This window comes from Micropterus salmoides, unplaced genomic scaffold (assembly GCF_014851395.1).
Source record: "Micropterus salmoides isolate LMB-PRFRI ecotype aquatic unplaced genomic scaffold, ASM1485139v1 Ms_hic_scaffold_19, whole genome shotgun sequence".
NCBI lineage: Eukaryota > Metazoa > Chordata > Actinopteri > Centrarchiformes > Centrarchidae > Micropterus > Micropterus salmoides.
This window is the reverse complement of record NW_024041039.1, coordinates 13,134,929-13,146,014: the sequence shown is the minus strand read 5'-3', so window position 1 is coordinate 13,146,014 and position 11,086 is coordinate 13,134,929.

The following is an 11,086-nucleotide window of genomic DNA, read 5'->3' as shown; positions in this document are numbered from 1 at the left end:
AAGTTACATGAGGATTTTTGCCAAGATGTCTGCCTGATTGGCAGTGTTAGTTTCGTTTTTTAGGCTACCTCCGATGCAGTGCACTTCTGCATTCACAGTCTCATTCAGAAGGCTACAGTCTGAAGGGAAGCACAGCAGAGTACCTATTGGTCAGGTAGACTTAAATATTATGAATTCCTATTAAATAATGATGTTAATCTCATAATACAATTTTTTTCTGGACATATAAGAGACGGACGTGTATAAAGCTAGTCTGGAGCCCTGACTAATAACAATTCATAGTTGTCAGTACCATTGGATGTACTGACAACTACTGAATCACTGAATTCATTTGATACTGAAGAAATCTTAAAAACCAGAGAATTCTCGGGCAACTTCTGAGGCGTTTCTGTCCCAGTTTCTAGTGAGTTACAAACTGAATGTGTTGATGTTCATTCTCATCTTAATTATCCTACATTTAATCAGGCACCGCCACTGCCTAAGTGTATCTGCTGCAGGTTTATTAAGTGTAACACAAAAAGCTACACTAATCGGACACAATAATTATCAAAATTAATATTTTTCTGTTTTGGTTTTAAAACAACAAAAAACGAAACAAAATAATCAAAGAACAAACCATAAATGAATTGTGATATCATCTGATATAAGGTTTGAAGCTTTTCCAAAAACAATAAATTAAGAAAGATTTTATAGACACTATGAAATAAGTGTTGTGGGGTTTTTCTTTTTCTACAAAATTAGTTTCACATTCATTGTCTATTAACAAGCGGCTCCAGACATCACAGTTTGAGTCTTCTCTGGTTTTTTGGCTTTGGGAGAGAGTAGCTCATGCTCATAACAAAATAACGATAAATGCTCAAGAAGTTCTGCTAAGTGAGGGAGGATCTGATGTGGGAGAGATAGCGTCAGCACGGGTGTGTCTGTCTGTGTGTGTGTGTGTGTGTGTGAGAGAGAAAGAGAGAGAAAAAAGAGAGAGCACTCCGTTTATTTATTCTCATAGCTAGGCTAACTAAAGGCTCGTGCAGACTATACGACTTTCAGCGTCGGCCGTTGGCCGTGCTGTTCAGACTACACAACTTGCCGTCTTGTAACGGGAGTCTTGAAGTCGTTGTGGCGTTCACACTACGGTGACTGACGTTTTGTCAACAAAACACATGTGAAATGTGAAACGGGAAATGACGCAAACCTACAAAACAGCTGTTGTTTGTTATTATAAAGATAGCAATTATAAAGACAAAGAATCTGGGTGAAAGGATGGATTAGCACACGCAGGTAGCAGGAAACGTCTGAGCTGAAGAAAGAGCTGGAGGGGAGTAAAAAGTGTTTTGCGGTGAAAAAGTAGCTGCCTGCTCTGCAGCTGCCTGTTCTTTTTGGCTGGATGTGGATTTCGAGACGGCCGACTCCTCCCGATATTTGGCATGTTAGATATCTGGCTGGCATTGGCGATGTGTCAGAAATGTGTTGGGGAGTCGTTTTTATGCGTCGAGTAGTTCAAACATAACGACTGGCGACCACCGATCGATCGCTGATTTACCCCTGATTACAGCCTGATGGTCGCAGAGCTCGCTAACCGGCAAATCAGGCTTATCATCGTATAGTGTGAACTAGGCTGAAGTGATTATAACAAAAACTTTGTTTTTAACTTTGTTATGGCAAGGCTAGCAGACCCAAGTGCAGGTCTAAGAAAGTGAGAAGTTCGATAAAAGAGGAATAGGCTATTTATTAGGTTAAAAGGATCATATATTGCAGGTGAAGAGCGAGGCAGAGTGAAAATAGATGCACGCCGAACCGGGTTGGTGGTTGCTGTACAAAGCAGGGGGAACCGTAGCTGAGAGTCCGAGCAGGTTCAGAGCAGAATCCGGGAAACCAGAATTCCAACGATGGCCATGATCCTCTGTAGTGGCTCTCACCAGGCCTTGTCCTGAAAAATAGATAACATGTATCATGCTTGTAAAAATTCCTACACATCAACGTATTGTTCCCCTTCGAGGGAACTCGAACTGCGTCGGTTACGACACTATGGGAACGCCTCTAGGCGAAGCAGGTCTGAACGTGAATGAAATCACTCCAATCCTATTGGCCTGTTGCTAGAACGGTAAGGTGTGACGGAATAACCGGAGGAGTATAAAGCACACCTGTACACACTCATCATTAGCTTTTTTCTATTCAGCAGGCGCTCTGTATGTTGTTTGAAGAAAGCTCCAGTCCTACAAGCAGTGTGTCTTACCTGAAGAAGAAGTCTACCAGCATGTCCGGCAACCAGATGTACAGAAGTGTGTTTTTTCTTGCCCTCGGTACATCATGGATGGAGATTCTCATGAGATGTGTGTCTCATGTTTGGGGATGGAGCACGCACGGGCAGCTCTCGAGGGGGCTGCCTGCACCCGTTGCGAAGCCCTTTCCGTGCGGGTACTGAGGTACAGCATGGCTCTCTTTCCGAGGATGGCCGGATGTGTTTTTCCCCCGTGGCGCAGGCCCTGCGGCCGCTGAGGCGGCCCGGCGGCTTCACTCATGGGTTCACAGCGTGATCTGTCGGAGGATTTCGGGACGGCTGAGGCTTTTTCCCGACCTTCATCCGCTGGCTCCGACGCTTCCTTTCCTCGTTCGGGAGCCCGTTCTCGGCTTCTCCCGCTCGCGGTTTGGATCCGGAGACGCTGCAGCAATCCGACTCCGAGGAACAAGGGTTTTTCCCCGAGGGGAATCCTCTCCGTCTGGTTTGGGTTACGCGCAAGTGTCTTCGTTCCCTATCAGTTTGGAAGGAAACTTGGTTCCTGTCCCAGGGGCCCATGCTGGGAGGGTCTTGTCGCCGGCTGGTTCTTTTGACAGACGCCTCCCTCACGGGCTGGGGCGCGGTCATGGACGGCCGCTTTGCAAGGGGATCCTGGCAGGTGCTTCGATCCGAGTGGCATATCAACTGTCTCGAGATGTTGGCGGTGTTCCAGGCTCTAAGGAGTTTCCTGCCCGATCTCCAAGGCCACCACAGCGGTGGTGGCCTATCTGAATCACCAGGGCGGTCTGCGCTCGCGCCCTCTGGACAGACTGGCGCGTCAGATCCTCCTGTGGTCCCAGCAGAGGTTACTATCGCTCAGGGCGATGTATCTCCTGGGGACGCAGAATCAGGGAGCAGACCTGCTGTTGAGGCAGGGGCTGAGGCCCGGGGAATGGAGACTTCACCCCGAAGTGGTGGAGCTCTTGTGCGAAGAGTTCGGCCCCATAGACGTGGATCTGTTTGCGTCTCAAGAGACTACGCACTGCCCGCTATGGTTTCTCTCGTTCCTCCAGCCCCGTTGGGTCTGGACGCCATGGTACATTCGTGGCCGAGGCTACGTCTGTACGCTTTTCCCCCAGTCGCTCTGCTCCCGGGGTTCTGGAGCGGGTCCGCCAGGACTATGTCGGCCTACTGCTCGTAGCCCCGTTCTGGCCAACCCGGGTGTGGTTCTCGTCATCATCATGTCGCTCCTGGACGGCCCGCCGTGGCGGGTCTCTCTGAAGAGAGACCTGTTGTCCCAGGCGCAGGGCCGGGTTCTTCACCCTTGCCCCGCCATATGGCGACTGTGGGTCTGGCCCCTGAGGGGGCACAGTACCTAGAGGCGGGTCTAACAGCCGGAGCAGTCGAGACCCTCCTGAGCTCCAGGGCCCCGTCCACATGGAGGATGTACGGCCTGAAGTGGAGTGTTTTCTCCACTTGGTGTAGGGAGCGGTCGGTGGACCCTGTTACCTGCCCGGTGGTTCAGGTACTTGAGTTCCTCCAGGACCGGTTCTCTGCTGGTCTTTCCCCTTCCACCCTCAAGGTGTACGTGACAGCTATTTCATCTTTCAACACCCCTCTGAGGGAGGGGTTCTTGGGGAAACTTCCCTTGGTTGTACGTTTCCTCCGTGGTGCCCGGAGGATGAGACCTGCGACTCGGTCCAAGGTTCCCACTTGGGATCTGGCAGTGGTTCTTGGGGCGTTGGCTGAGGCCCCCTTCAAACCCCTGGAGTCAGCTGAGGCTAAGCACTTGACCCTCAAGATGGCCTTTCTCCTTGCTATCACCTCTCTGAGGAGGGTGGGGGAGCTCCAAGCGCTTTCGGTTTCCCCGCAAAGCCTGGAGTTTGCCCCGGGGAATATTAGGGCTATCCTGCACCCTCGTTCAGGATACATCCCTAAAGTGCCTTCTTGTGCGGCAGGGTCCACAGTGCTGCAGGCATTTCATCCTCCACCTCATGTGACGGCGGAAGACGGGAGACTTCATCTGCTCTGTCCTGTCAGAGCACTGAGTATTTACACTCTGAGGTCCTCCCGTTGGAGGAAGGCTGACCAGCTGCTAGTGTGTTTTGGGTCTCCCAGGGCCGGGCTCCCTGCATCCAAACATACTATTAGCAACTGGATTGTTCAGACTATTTCCCTGGCCTATCAGGTGCGCGGTTTGCCTTCACCTGTGGCTGTGAGGGCTCATTCTACCAGAGGCAAGGCGGCCTCTCGAGCCCTCTTTTCCGGGGCCTCTTGCAGGATGTTGTTTAGCGGCTGGCTGGGCCACTCCGCACACATTCATTCGGTTTTACAGTCTTGACCTTCCTTCGGCACCTGGCACTCGTGCGCTCTCCTCTTAGTCGTGCCACTTTATTGCACACTGGGGCAGGCGGGGTTTTCGGCACGGTTTAGTGGGTATCTCGTTCCCATAGTGTCGTAACCGACACAGTTCGAGTTCCCTCGAAGGGGAACGTCTCGGGTTACGTATGTAACCCTGGTTCCCCGAGAAGGGGAACGAGAGACTGCGTCGGCCCGCCGCACCTCTCTCCCCGCCTGAAGCGCCTGCTTCATAGTTTAAGCTAATGATGAGTGTGTACAGGTGTGCTTTATACTCCTCCGGTTATTCCGTCACACTTTACCGCTCTAGCAACAGGCCAATAGGATTGGAGTGATTTCATTCACGTTCAGACCTGCTTCGCCTAGAGGCGTTCCCATAGTGTCGTAACCGACGCAGTCTCTCGTTCCCCTTCTCGGGGAACCAGGGTTACATACGTAACCCGAGACGTTTTCAATTTACACACAATGGTAACTTTGCCTTCTACCCTCACAGCATCGCCAGAATAGAGCCATTAGGTTGCCGCTTAATCAGAATCAGAAAGCTTTATTGTGATATTGTGATTATTGAGATTTGCTCCGCTGTTAATGTTATGCCCTGATATCAGCATTATTTCATGTCTTAATGCACTCTGGCTAAACTTTTAGCACCTTCTTCAGATTAGGCTTTTAGCGGGTAACATTAGCTAATTCACTGTAGTGCTGTATTTGGGCGTGTATAAACCCTGTGATGCCAAAGATGATCCTGACTTTCTGGCCTAAAAGCTAAAGTTAATGTGATGCTAACTGCAATAGCATATTTGAGCACTAGGCTACTCACACCTTGCTGCTTTTTTCCCCATTTGAAAACTGAAGATGTGTATTAGTCCACTGATTACATAACAGCAATAAACCAGCTGGATTTCCATACAATCCTCACCTTGTGTTCATTGAGACCCATGTCCTCTGTGGGTTTCAGCTCCTCTGCAATCAGCAGTCTTCCTGCGAACTCCTTTGCCGCTTCCCTCTTAGCTTCCAGGGCATCAGCCTATCTTGTTCTCAGCCATCTGGTGCACCAGCAACGGAGAGTTTAACTTCACCCGGGCTATTTAGATACTGTTAATGAGTTTTAAAGCACGGTATTTTAAGGAATTTTTTATAAATTTTTTATAAATGTTTTTGTGTTTTAAATCTAAAAATCTGTACTTTGACAAGGAGTTCTTGTGGATGGAATAGATAATCTTATGAATTTACCAAATAATACTGTGTAAAAACAGCAGGCACTTTTTAACTTAATTTAATTTTAAGGTATTTCTGCAATATTTTTCAGTTTATATGCAGATTTATACATTTGTTTAACATTTTACAGACATTTTTTAAATGAGATTTTCTTTCATTCTTTCATCTTTCATTTTACAGCAGTTGGACTGTAAAAATACAGACAATGTTTACAGTAAATATCTGTATTTAAAAACAGAATTATTCCGTAGTTTAATTTTTTACCGTTATTTTACGATTGTTTTTTTACATTTATTTACCTTAAATTTAAAGTTTCACAGTAAAAACAGAAAGTTGTCTTAATTTTAAATATGTGAATTTCTTTGTCTTTTTACATAGAATTCAATGTAATTTTACATTCAGGGCAATTAAGCAATGGAATAATCCTGTAAAAAAAAGTATAATTTCTTATTATATGAATATACAGATTATAACTTTTATTTTATGGTTAATGTTTTTAATAAAAGTATTTATATGTAATGTTGAAAAAACAGAAAAAATCTGTAAAATAATACAGTATATTTCTGTGAAAAAACTTTTTTTTTTACAGTGTATGAAGCAAATGCTGCCTCAGGATTATGAAAATTGCAGCAGGTACCTCACTAAATAAAGGCTGTGGGAAAAATGAATACACAGTGTTTCTCTGTGCATAATGCATCATATTTATAGTCAAAGCCACAAATTACTGTATCATGTCCCATATGACGCATTTTTCAGTCTCTTGATGGTTGCAGAGAGACAAGGAGAATCTTAATTTGCAACCCTTTTGGTAGCAATAATGGTAAGGTAGCAGAAAACCTAAACGATTGAACTTTAATTCCCACTTTCCCAAGCAAAACTAATTCTATAGATATAGCAGAACAAGTATGGGAATAAATAGCTGAAGAGGATGATCAAAACATATCTTTTTTTAACTCCTAACGCAACGCTCTCATTTTCATGGCTTGCTACCTTGGGGTTTGGCAAAATGCCACTGGGAGAAATGTTTGGGGTGGCCCACTGGAGACACAGAGGGCAGAGACGGTGACCACAAACACCCACCCTGCCCTGCTACATGGAGGCATGGGTTATATACATCATACTGTATGGTCTAGAGTCAGATCGTGTCTACAGGGACAATATTGTTCACTATTTGCCACTACCAGAGCTCAAAACTGTTCTTGACTGGATATTTTGAGGAAGATTTTATATGTTATTTTACTTTTGCCACTTTCAGTATAATTATCCTTACTGCAGAAATATAATTTCCAGATAATTAGTTTCCCTAATAAGTCAATTATATTATTACAAATATAGGTGAAGTGCTTAGGAACTATCGTCTTACTATCGTAATTTAGTGTATGGTAGCTTTGTTCTGTTTTTTGGGGGGGAGAAAGGGGGATGTTTTGTGATAGATAGATAGATAGATAGATAGATAGATAGATAGATAGATAGATAGATAGATAGATAGATAGATAGATAGATTTTTCGTATTTTTGTATAGTCCCTTAGCTTCCATTTTTGCAGTGAACTGAAACCTGATAGAAATATCAAACACAGCTTCAGATTTACACAGAAACTTCACTTCTTTCTCCAACCATGAATAATACATCTTCCTAAACAACTTAAACAACTTAAGTGGCATTAACTTAATGATCTGTACTGTGCAACTAATGACTCAATTTTGGATGAAGAATGAGAGTTCATTTTTGGAAAGTCTTTTTGGCAGCCTCATGTGTTTACGCTGCTCTTTTCTAATGAGTGAATTTCAGGTGGAGAGGTAAATACACGGCCCAAGGGACTTAGCTGTGGTCGTCCACCTGTGTTTTTTTAAATCTGGAGGCTTGTGTCTCACTTCCAGGTCCAGTACCTTTCATGTCTGGACCATTTGAGTTTCTGGGAATAGAAAAAACAGACCTGCTGTGTAATCTAAAAGTTGGCCGGAAACTAGAATCTGGCAGTGTAATTGCTTTGTTGTTCCACACCCATTCATACAAAATTAACATAATTATCCATATTGTGAACAGGTTTTAGTAGCATAACTAACTAACTAAAAACAAATAAGATCGTATCATCTTTCATTAAGAGTTCATTTCACACAGCTCAAGTCAATGAATCTTATTTACAAGTAGGCCTAATTTAGATTTCTACCCTTGTACATCTTAATTCACAGCATCCTGTTGCTAACATTCAAAGACGGCCACTTAGAAAGTTGCAGGTGATGAATATAGTACCACAAAAATGGCTTCGGTGTCTGTACCATGTGAAATTAACATAATTAAAGCTCTAACAACAGAAGGGACGTGTGTACCGCAGGGTCCCCGAAAGTTTCTGAGTTTTATCTGTGAGATTGTGCCTCATTTGGTGTTTGACATCACTGATTACAGAGCATGTGCCGCGGTAAGTTACTGTTACTGTACCCTGGGAAAGTTGAGAACATGGGATCATGCATAATTAGACATTTAGCGCCAATCCTCCCCACAAATGAACACACCCTTCACCACAACAGATAGGCCAGGGAGTTAAAAGTGTCCCTGTGCCCCCTGATAACAACCGCTGGAGTCACAAACACCCTCCCTATGCTATCTAGAACTAAACTTACTGCAACCAATCCAGTAAAGGCCCAAGAGTAGCATGAAATCCAATACTGACCCCAAAAGGCATCATTCAATCTTCAGGCTGAAGTGACTGCAGCAGGAATCTCAAACAATCTGTGTTTTAGAAGCAGAAAAAGTCACATGAACTATCATAAACTTATATATAGCAATGCAAGCTCCAATCAGAGCGCAGACAAATTAGAGGTACATCGTGTTTTAGCATAGAATTACAATTCTATTTCTACAGATCGAAGATCTCTCGCTCTGGAAGCATCGTACAAAGGTTATTTCAAGGCTTTCATTAAGTCTTTCATGAACCCTAACTGCCATGGAACGCAGAAGAATAGAATGATTCTCAGCTTACGTGAAGCTGCAAAACATCTCTGCACTTTGTGGTTTCATGCACCAACACATACCCATACTTGAGGGTATTTCAGGAGTGCCCGGAGCATCACTTTGCATCTAAAAGAAATGCCAAGAACAATTCCTGAAGAGTACAAGATGTTCTCTGACCAAAAAGTACACAAGAAAAGCTAATATTCGTTCTTTATTTAAATGAATTTGTGTTTTGTTTTCCTTCATTTCCTCTCATTCTTTTAACTTGGTCCCTATTGTGGACAATAACTAAGTGCATTTACTGTACTTATAAGATAACTCCACTGATTTTACACATCAAAGTCTGTTTATAGGTACTAATGCATTTGTGAAAAGTCATATAAAGCCTTTTGTATCTCCAGAGGGAGCTGTGTGAAATCTGATGAATTGTCTCCAGTAATGTCACTTCACTGCAGTCATGGTGCTTTTTTTGTAATGTAGATGCCAAATTTTGACAAGGAAGAAGAATATGTGCAATGAAAAAGACATCTCAATCCATTTTGATTATGAGCTACTTAACTTAAGTCTTTCAAGTTTATTTTATTTTGTACTTCCACTCTACTACATTTGAAAAGGAAATATTGTACTTTTTACTCTCCATTTTCCAGTTACTTCTCAGTAACTTTTACCTAACAAACAAAACATAAGCTTAAATAAATCAATGCATTGCTAAAGATTAAACCAGTATTTCCCAATCTTTTTGGTTTGTGAACCATTACAAAAACCCAGTGTCAGTTTTGGGGAACTTTGTTAGTTTGTTAAAACAGTTTGAGGCTCAAAGAGGTAACAAAAAAACATAGAGATTTTGACAAAAAAAACGAATACTAATTTCTGTAGGACAGAATGGATTAAACTACCTAACTGTAAATGAAGTATGTAGAAATAGCTCCACCTCAAGCAGCTACAACAATAAAATGCTACTCACACACTGATGCATTAGTTTAAACTATTTAATCTATCAATCACGTGTGCCATTTTTCTTCAGAACAATTACTTTTACTTTTTGTACTTGAAGACTTTTTGCCAGTTATAATTATGTACTACACAAGTAAGGTTTTATATATAGGCCTTTACCTATGTTGTAGTATTTTTACAGTGTTGTAGGCCTACTTGTAGTTTTACTTGGGCCAGGCAACATTGGAGATCTAGCAAGAGACAGCTAGATGTTGAATGTATCCAACTGAACCCCCTCCCCCTGCCTCCTATCAGCCTTCTTGCAAAAGCCACTCCCCCAAAACACATTTTCAAGCGCATTGAGTGCATGGCCAGAGTGCACGCAGGTGGTAGGTAGATATGCGGGTAGACCAGCCAATCATTTCATTCAGAATTAAATGATTGGCCGAGCTTATTACAGTACTGCAACAGCTACAGATACAGATTTTTTCCAGTTTTGTGTCAGAGCATTTGATTTATTGAAAAAAATGTACCTGTCCCTGCTTTAATTAAACTACCTGCCACTGAGGCACTAGCTCTATCTATGATGGATTATCTGCTGAAGCATGAGTTCAGTCAGCTTTCAGCATGTCTTAAAAACCTGTGGGTCCAGATGCAGCAGTAAATCAAAGAGCAGTCATCATTGTGGTGGTAGCACAGTGAATCACAGCGTCCTAAATAAAGCTCTCTAGCTTTCCATTGTCTAAACACCAAAACCAACTCCAAGCTCTATAACATAACATTGTGTATGCTTAACATGTTGCTTAATGAAGCAACAAAACCATGGCAACAACCACTATTATATGTATGAGTAAACCAGAGTAAGCATGTTCTTCAAAACCCATAAAAACTGGGGGAAGTACATTTGCACGCTGTGTTCCAAATCTGAGGCAAAAAGTGCTTTCAGTCTTTCTCTTTATGCATTATGAAGTTTTAGTGAATGTAATAGTACCAAATACATTATAGAACTGGTATTTATATCTTTATCTGTATATATTCTGTCATCTAAAATTCCCTGTTATAGCAGGTTGACTGTGTCTTTATTATTTTCTTCCTTTTTCTTGCAAAGTGTACAAGACTTGTTCGAGGGTACTTGAATAGTGTTTGGATGTGGGTTATATGCTGGGCACTTACATGGATCATTTAAGGCAAACTATTTATAAAACGAAATAACTTAGCTCCAGGTGCATTATGAATAAACTGATTAATTATATGTGATGGTTGTGGTTTGAAAAGTCTGGAAAAAATACCTTCCAGCTGTCTGAAAGTGCGTTTGTCTGTGCGCCTCTGTCTTTTTTCTCATCCGCAGGTGATTACAGACATTTACAGTTTATTGCTGCACTTCATCACAGAGCAGAAAGTTTAAATAGTCTGATCATCT